A 10,554-nucleotide genomic window follows, 5' to 3' on the forward strand; every position below is an offset into this window, starting at 1 on the left:
TATTATGTCCCTCCTGGAGATACTGGAAATTAAGATGGAGATTAAGGCACTGATTCATGCAATTTAAGACTTATTAGATTCTATGCATGGTTTGATTCAGAAACTCAAGAAATATGCAGAACTTTATTTTCCCAACACCATTGTGTATGCAAAGATTTTAATGGGTTTACTGTTAAAACGGGGGGTATTAACTGGTGCGTGAATAAGTGACAATACAAAGAAGTGACTCCTGCCCTGTATAGAATAATTTAATTATAATGGTTTTCGAATGATATGTTTCTTTTGCATAAGAGGTAGGTTTCTTCTTCTTGGGAAGTGGTTGATTTTTGTTTATTTTTTGTTTTTATTTTTAATTGTCGATTATTTAGGTGGTAGAATCACTGATTAGATTTGGATCGGCTGATAGTGAGTGATGAAATAATATCAGTTCTTCCCCTTGCCTCTCAATCTCTGTATGTTATTCTATTGTTACCTTGTTCTTTAAACTGGTTTCTAATCCACACAGTACCTCCACCAATGGTAACAAACTATCATTTCTAATGGGTCCCAAGGTCAAGAAAAAGGAACTGAGGTGAACTAGCTTAATGGAAAGTACCTATATAATCAGAAGTGCAATTTGAAGTTGGCCGTATGGAACAATTGAGTTAGGCTTACGCAATGTAAAATGTATTATTTTTGTATCAGATCCTTCAGTTCCTAAATACAAAACACAAGAAGCATCCAGGTTCCAGTTATTGTCTAGGTGAATGGAAGGTATTGCCCCTATGTAGCACAGTTATATTGGGAGTAAGTACATTAGGCTCTCATCCATGTGAGTGAATTATTTTATCTATATTATCTTATACAGTGATCGTGGAGACATAATAGAGCATTTGGAATTCTATATATTCTTGTTGAGGAATTCTCTGTTGAATTGCAGTTTATTTGTTTGGAAGATACGGTGGAATCTTATTAAGACACCGACTGCCAAATTCCTTGAGCCAGAAGCAATTTGATCCACACATTGTTAGTGAGCATTTAAAGCGATATCCACCCAAAAAGTGTTCTTTTGGTGGTGTATATAAATTATTGAACAAAAGTATACAGAACAGAAAAATGAATCATTTCTTAAAAGTAAGTATTATTTAACATGCCTCCTTTTTGCTTTTTTGTATATTTTGTATATTTTGTGAATTATTGCACATAAAATACACCAAATATACGTGGAGTATATTAGAACGATACATACCCTGGTGATTTTTTATGTTTATTGTTGCATGATCACAGCACAACACTTCATTCAAAACTATAAATATGCCTATAGCCACCTTCACTTGATTATTTAAGGGTTGTTTGCACAATCAGTTAATTATGGTAAACTAAAAACAGAACACATAAAAGAACTGCGCTAGAAATATTCCCAAGCTCACCTATTTCATCAATGTGGCCTATTTGGACAAAAAGTTTGCATATTCAATCTCATAATTGCTTCACTGGGGATAATAAACTGACATTTCAAATGTTTTAAAGTATGTCATTAAGAGCACACAATGCAATATTGCATTTTAAACACAGCATGTACATAAAAATAACTATGAAATGTCAAAACAATTGCAGCTACAGTTTGGTTGAAAACGTCTATCTTATGTGTGTTTTTTTTGTGTGTTTAACATAATAAAGATATCGGAATCCCATTCATCAGAATAACGTTTTGTGGATTTATATAATAGATAGGTCAGGCAGACAAGCAGACAGACAGACAACAGACAGACAGACAGATAAATTAACAGACAGACCGACGGGCAGGCAGACAGACAGACAGACAGACAGACAGGCAGATAAATTAACAGACAGACCGACGGGCAGGCAGACAGGCAGACAGGCAGACAGACAGACAGATGGGCAGGCAGACGGATTGATAGATAGACAGATAGATAGAGAGACTGATAGACGGATGGACAGACTTGACGCAGAAACAACACATGTAAGTTTTTCTTTTTTTTTTCTTTTCTTAAAAGGTATGGGGGTTCCAGCAAGGGTTACCCCATCCAAAAACAGCATTTTAGTCAAACACTGTTTTTGGTTGGCGTAACCCTTTAAAGGACACTCACATTTTTCTACAATATTATTATTCCCTTTTACACCCCGCCTTGACTTTGATTCTTTTTAGAATCCCTCCCTATTCTTCACACTGTTATTCATTGCTGTTTTGATTGTATTCAGTATTTGCACTTTGTAGAAATATATGCTACTATGTAGCCCGAAAGTGTCAGAAATCACAATTATTCCCATCCTTTGTCACTCAAGAGGAAATTAAGTGTCACACTGTTTTATAAACAGACCTTGAAGCCTCCCTTTGAAAGCAGGTGATTTAGAAATGGAAAGCCTGGTGACATTGTTTGCCTTTTTTCACTTCAGGTACATTTTCTGCAATAAATACAGTCTTTATATACACAATCTATCTGTATTGTTGATGCCTGAGATTAAGCAAACTACTGAAATATTGCCCCTTTGAAATGGGGTCAGGCGCAGCCTTTGATTACTCTGCAGCATCTGTGAAATATTCAGAACCTCAAGCTTCAACCCAGACATTAACCTCGTAGTGACTTATTATGGACAATACAAATGTATGCTTTAGACAATGTAGGCAATAAACAGCAATTGAAACTGACTTTTACAGAAATCCAATCTTTACTAGTCAGTGTCCTTTCTTAATGTTAGGGTTGGTGAAGTGGTGGTCATTCAATTTCTATCTGTTAAGTGCTAGAATGTTTTAAATGGCAGAGGAAAGAAATGCTTCGGAAACATTCTTTACATTCGCACATGCTACTCTTAATCCACAGCTTTTCATATAGAAAATAACATCTTATGAAAGTAAAGGAGAAAAGACTAGGGCATGCAGAATGACAGATTTATTTATTCATAAAAGTAAATTCAATATTTGTACTGAGCCACCAGGATTTGCTAAAAACAGTGACCTAACCACCCAAAATCGCAGTGTTGCTACTAACTAACCTAACAACCCAAAATCGCAATGTTGCTACTAACTAACCTAACAACCCAAAATCGCAATGTTGCTACTAACTAACCTAACAACCCAAAATCGCAATGTTGCTACTAACTAACCTAACAACCCAAAATCGCAATGTTGCTACTAACTAACCTAAGCACCCAAAACCGCAATGTTGCTACTAACCTAAGCACCCAAAACCGCAATGTTGCTACTAACTAAGCTAACCACCCAAAATCGCAATGTTGCTACTAACTAACCTAAGCACCCAAAACCGCAATGTTGCTACTAACTAAGCTAACCACCCAAAATCACAATGTTGCTACTAACTAACCTAACAACCCAAAATCGCAATGTTGCTACTAACTAACCTAAGCACCCAAAACCGCAATGTTGCTACTAACTAACTAAGCTAACCACCCAAAATCACAATGTTGCTACTAACTAACCTAACCACCCAAAACCACAATGTTCCTACTAACTATCCTAACCACCCAGAATCGCAATGTTCCTAGTAACTAACTTAACCACCCAAAATCACAATGTTGCTACTAACTTCGTACCCCTCTACCTTGGTGTGTCCAGAGGAGAGAGGCACCATATACTGAAATGAAAGCCACAATAATGGTACTGAAAGGCACATGTTAGTATTGGTCAGGCATCTCATTATGGTGACCAGATCTTTAAAAAAACACTAACGCGTTTCTCCTGCAAAGAGGCTTTATCAAACAGCTTTAAAAAACACTAAAGCGTTTCTCCTGCAAAGCGCTACGGAATCTGTTGGCGCTATATAAATGGCAATAATAATAATAATAATAACACCAAAACAGTTGCACAATGTTTGAACATATAGTCATATTCATGAGTAGTCCACATGAAAGTGGTCAGCACCAGGATCTGACATAATCCACAAATACTGGATAAAGAAGTTAATGACGCTTTATAAATGCCTAGCAGCACAAGTGAACCAGCTACTATCAACAAGCACACACACTTACTGGCTAACATAAGGTAGAATGATGCTGGTCATGAAGGACCCTCAAAAGTGACCACCATCTATCTACTAACCAATCACTTGCCTCCCAAAAACATGAAAAGTCCTGTCAGGCATTATAACCTCCAAGATCAATGAGCATATGAGTTAATACATGAACAATACTCGGAAAGGGATTGGAAACAACTCCAGATGCTCAAAACACCAGCTGCAAGTAGTCACACAACATGCCAAGATCAGAGAGACTAATCTGTGCACAGCCTAGATTGACTACAAGAAATCCTACGACCCAATGCCACACATATAGATACCGGAATGCTTGCTCAGGTTTAACAAGACACCAAGGGCCTTCATAAGGAACTCAATGGGCGAGAGGAGAACAATATAAGAAGCCAGTTCCAGGGCAATTACACAAGTGAAGATCAAATGTGGCATATACCAAGGTTATGGTGATGCACTATCCCTAATGCTGTTCTACATAGATCTCAACCATCCTTAAGATCATTATGAAGAGTGGGTACAAATACAGGTTCAAGTGTGGAGCTACCTTTAGCCTGATCCTCTACGTGGATGACATCAAGCTGTATGCCACTATAAACAGGCCATCAGCTAACTGATCCACCAAATTAGGATATACAGCAAAGACATCAGAATTTCATTGCATCTAGATAAGTGTGAGTGAATGATCACAAAAAGGAGGAAGATGATCACATGACTGGCTGGCTAGCCACTGGCTGCTCACTGTTTACTAGACATGCCCCTACTCGTGGTATAGCGAGTAGGGGCTGAATTTACTAATACTAAGTAATCTTTACTTAGTATTAGTAAATGTGGCTGAAAGACCAATTTAGGTCTTTCAGCCTTTTGATAGCTCACATGCTGCACTGGTCAATCACAGTCATGCCATTAGTAGGCATGGCTGTGATGGCTTCTAAGGGCACACGAGTTAAACGCTTGTTAATTGGCTGCCCTGCAGCCTTTCAAAACGCGCCATTAAATCGCCAAACACCGAACTCCAACCCAAACATACTGTGAAATGTCTGTGTTCTGATCCGGAGTCCAAAAACCGTAATGTTCGGTACGAACCAGAACTTTACAGTTCGGGTTCGCTCAACTCTACTGATAACCATGTTTTTCTCAAGGAATTCTTGAATATTATCCCTTAATAACCTTTCAAATATTGTCCTAGCCACAGAAGTTAAGCTCACAGGTCTATAATTTCCAGGCAAGGATTTGTAACCCTTTTTGAATATAGGAAACACATCTGCCTTCCTCCAATCCTCCAGAACACTTCCTGAAAGAAAAGAATCTTGAAAGATTAAAAGCAGGTTCACTTATTTCTACATTTAGTTCCTTAAGTACTCGTGGATGGATACCGTCAGGCCCTGGAGCTTTGTTTATATTAACTTTCTTTAGTTGCTGCAGCACCTTGTCTTGAGTTAACCAATCACAATTATTTAGTAGCAATCATTTGCACATCTATTGCCATGGGTTCTTCCTTAATATATACGAAGGAGAAATAGTTGTTTAAAATTCCTGCCTTTTCCTGGTCTTCATTAACTAACACTCCCATTTCAGTTTTTAGTCTACTTTCATTTTTTGTTTTTTTTAGAATTTATGAGAATGCTGTGGGGTTGGTTTCGCTCTCTTTGGCTATCATTTTATTCATTTTGATGTTTAGCGAATCTAATCGCCTTTTTTGCACGTATTATTGGCTTCCTTATATCTTTTATAGGATGCATCTAAATTGTCCGATTTAAATGCTTTAAATGCCCTTTTCTTATTTTTAATCTCTTGTTTTACTTCTCTACTAAGCCACATTGGTTTTAATTTGTTTCTTTATATTTATTACCCAATGGTACATACTGAGAAATGTACCTTTCTAATATTTGTTGGAAGATGTTCCATTTATCCTCAGTGTTTTCCTTTCACTAAAGAGTTTATGCCAGTCAATATATTGTAAAGCTGCCCTTAACTTATTGAAATTGGCCTTTTTAAAATTATATGTTTTAGTATACCCCATGAGCTTTTGTTTTTTTGATGATTTTTCAAAGGACACTATATTGTGATCACTATTTCCCAAGTGCTCACCTACTTGAATTTTGGTTGAAAGATCAACATTGTTTGTTAAAACCAGGTCTAGATAAGCGTCCTTTCTAGTTGGTTCTTGAACAAGTTGTGACATGAAGGTGTCATTTAACAAGTTAAAAAACTTAATTCCCTTTGCTGAGCTACTAGTCCCTCTGTCCCAATTTATGTCCGGGTAATTAAAATCTCCAATAATTAAAGTGTTACCCAGATTTGCAGCTTTCTCAATTTGCTCAAACAGCTGTTGTTCCTCGTCAATATTAACATTAGGTGGTTTATAACATATCCCAACCAATGTGGCGCGGTTTACCACTTTGTTTTTATATCCCAACCAATAGTTGATTTGCTCTGAAGTTAGTGCCGGCTGGGTATTTAAGCCAGGTATCCCCTCCCACAAATACAGGCTATTAGCCTTAATGCATAACACCTATAAACCTGCGATGCATAGATATTGAAGTAGTGTTAATGTCACTTCAACTTCTCCTTGATAAGGTGAGCCTCCAAGGGTTTGGTAAGTCAATGCTAGCTCCAAAATGTTATCCACTAGCCAAATTGGAAAAATATCTGGGATTTTTGTTCAAGAACTCTGCATCTTTTAGAGAATTGAAGATGGCATTTCATATTTTGCATTAAGAGAAAAGTGAATAAAACTCAGTTTGTATATTCTGCAAATATTCTGTAAATATCGCAATGTGACTGTCAATTCAACAAAAAACACATTTCAGGGAATTAATGTCTGAGGCAAAAAGCCTCACAACTGGTTTGTTCTCCTTTTTTTAACTCAAACGGAGTGAGATCACTTCTTTGGCTCAGTATATTTGATAAATAGTTAACGCCTGGCCTTTGATTTTATCCAGAGCAGGGGAGAAGCCTATTCTCTTGGTAGCTGCTTCCCTGAGTTAGTGAGATTTCTTTCTTCAAATATAATAAAAGAACAGTTAAGGTTAACACTAAATTCCTTTCTTATTGCATGCTTTGCAGGATTTCCATTTTTATCTCACTAATTTATTTTGCAATCGTTTTTAAAGTGACAACCAAAATGCAACTATTAATAGTGTATAATTGGATGTGTCACTGGAAAAAGTCTTGGCAATTGCCCAGACATTATAGGTTTTGCTGAGTTCAGCTTTATATTTTTTCTTCAAAATCCATAGGTTGAAACTGCTCTGTGTTTGTTTATTGTACAAACTATTTTATGGTACTGTGTCACTTATTGATTTTATTGACCTGCTAATGCATCTAACCTGAAATGACTCTATAGTTTCCAACATAGAGGAAGCATAAAAAATGTGTAATTATATAGCACAGACAATGGTGGGTCTATTAAAGGACTACTCTAGGTAGTATATGACAAAAACAATTCTGTCTGTAGGAAGGGGTAATTTGTAAACCATATGAGGTCCTTTGGGCTCTATTTAAAATCCCATCCCATCCCAAGGGTAGAGGACAGAATGGGACATGTGTTTGTCCATTACTCTTTATTAAACCACACCTACACATGGGTGCAAGGAATGGAGGGCTGTCGTGTTGCTGCCTGTTGGGTTTGTAGAGATTTTAGGTGCCCACTCAATATATTTTTTTTTATTTTTGTAGCTTTTTAACACTATTCTAATCAATCACAACATTGAAGCCACCTGCCTAATATTGTATAGCTTCCACTCATGCTGCCAAACAGCTCTAATGCATCAAACCTGTCCTGTGGTATCTGGCACCAAGACATTGGCAGCAGATCCTGTAAGTCTTGCAAGTTGCAAGGTGAGGCCTCCTGGATAAGATTTGTTGTTCCAGCACATAGTATAGATGCTTAATTACATTGAGTTCTGGGGAATTTGGAGGCCAATGCAACACCATAAACTCTTTATAATGTTTCTCAAAGTATTTGTGAACAATTTTTGCAGGGTGCCAGGGTGCTGCTGAAAGAGGCCACTACCATCACAGAAACCATTGCCATGAAGGGATGTACATGGTCTGTAGCAATCTCTAGGTAGGTGGTACGTGTCAAAGTAACATCCACATGAATGCCAGGACCCAAGGTTTCCTAGTAGAACATGCCAAGAGTATAACACTGCCTCTGCCGCCTGCCTTTCTTCTATAATGCATCTTGCTGCCATCTCTTCCCCAAGTAAGCGACGCATATGCACCCATCCATCCATCTGATCTAAAAGAAATATGTTTTGGAGATAATCCTCTTGTTCTAAAAGGCATACCTACAGTAACAGTGTAATACAGCAAAAATAAAAAGTACACTGTGCAAATAGGTGTGCACTCACAAGATCAATGAGGATAAGCTTGTTTTGGGTGCCTCCTTTTATATTCCTGGGGGGCTTTCAATTGTTCTTCCTTCCCTGCTCTGGAATACAGACCCTCATTGATCTCATGAGTGAACATCTATTTGTGCAGTTCATTTTTGATTTTTGCTGTATTACACTGTTACTGTAGGTTTGCCTTTTAGAACAAGAGGAGTATCTCCAAAACTTATTTATTTTAGATCAGTATGTATGTTTGCATTTTAGAATAACAGCTATATCCCCAAAATGTATATCTTCTATATTTTTATTTGGGGGAGGAAGGGGGGGGGGGGCATTCTGGGTCACCCCTGGTGGAAGCTGTATTATCAAAGTTAAGTTCATATATTCCTCACCTAACACTTAAGGGTGAAGGCGTTGGTTGATCTAAAAGAAAACATGATTCATCAGACCAGGCACACATCCCCATAGAAGGCACTATCGTCGGTGGACAAGGGTCGTCATGGAAATTTGAGAGGTCTGTGACTATGCAGCCCCATAATCAGCAAACTGGGATGCATTGTGTGTTTTGAAAACTGTATGTCGTGGTCAGCATTAAGTGATCAAACCAGATGGGCTAGCCTTTCCTCCCCACATGCACCAATGATGTTTTGGCGCTAATGACACTGATGTGGTTTACCCGTTGTTGCGCCGGGAACACCCCACAAGACTTGTCATTTTAGAGATGCTCTTGACCCAGTCGTCTAGCCATCACTATTTGGCCCTTCTCAAAGTCACTCAGATCTTTTCTCTTTTCCATCTTCCTGCTTCCAACACATAGAATTCAAGAATTGACTGTTCACTTTCTGCCAAATATATCCCACCCCTGACAGATGCCAATGTAATGATATAATCAATCTTATTCACTTCATCTGCCAGTGGTACTAAAGGACCACTATAGGCACCCAGACCACTTCAGCTCAATGAAGTGGTCTGGTGGCCAGGTCGATCTAGTTTCAACCCTGCAGCTGAAAACATAGCAGTTTCAGAGAAACTGCTATGTTTACACTGAGGGTTAATCCAGCCTCTAGTGGCTGTCTCACTGACAGCCGCTAGAGGCGCTTCCGCGATTCTCACTGTGAAAATCACAGTGAGAAGACGCTGGATGTCCATAGGAAAGCATTGAGTAATGCTTTCCTATGGGCGGTTTGGATGCGCATGCGGCTCTTGCCGCGCATGCACATTCGCATCTGACATCGGTAGGAGGAGGAAAGTTCCCCGAGTGAGCTCGGGGCTGGAGAAAGGTAAGTGGCTGAAGTAGTTTAAACCCCTTCAGCACAGCGGGAGGAGGGCCCTGAGGGTGGGGGGGATCTAATGACCCTATAGTGCCAGGAAAACGAGTTTGTTTTCCTGCCACTATAGTGGTCCTTTAATGTTGGCTGATCAGTGTATGTTGCTTGTTGTCTAAAGTTACTGTCATTATTTAAGAAAACAGGAGGTTGCAAATTGAAATCCCTAAGTTAAATAACTAGCACACTTTTAATTTCACATACATTACATTATTTATACCAAATTACATTTTATTTATATGATCTCATAGGCTCATGTATTTAATATTTACAAATGTGAAAGTTCACCACATAAACTCACATCCCTTTAGATTTGTCTATAAACTCTTTTTATAAAGATTTGTGCTGTTTCCAAAAGAAACTGTGTTTTAATTAGAGCATGAAACATTAGCATTATCTCAAGTCAGTGTATAGAGATACGAAGATATATTTCTTCCAGGACCTGTCATCACTATATGATAGGAAATGTAATTAGATCTCTAAGGTTCTCTGAGTTATAGAGAAAAATATATAATTATACAGTAATATGAACCATTCTTCCTCCTAAGGTTGACTTGTCCACAATCTTTTCTTTAAATTATCACAAAAACTATTCTAAATAATGATAAATTAGGAATCGGTAATTACTTTTGATAATACTTGTGAAAAATAATTATCATTGTAAAATATGAAAAAGAAAGCTTGAAAATTGGAAGTAAATAGAACAGCCCATTTAATGGAATACGCTGTCCTAGCGGAGTATGCCCTGTTAATTATTAATTTGAACTAGAAAAATACCGGGATATAAAGTGTAGCAGAAAATCCCTTCTGGCACTTTCATCAGAAATCATCCATGCATCATATAGTACTTAAAAAACTGTCTATACCTTCTTTCGATCAATTTTATATCTCGTTAGCAGCTTTTATTTT

This window comes from Pelobates fuscus, chromosome 4 (assembly GCF_036172605.1).
Source record: "Pelobates fuscus isolate aPelFus1 chromosome 4, aPelFus1.pri, whole genome shotgun sequence".
In the NCBI taxonomy this organism is placed as follows: Eukaryota; Metazoa; Chordata; class Amphibia; order Anura; family Pelobatidae; genus Pelobates; species Pelobates fuscus.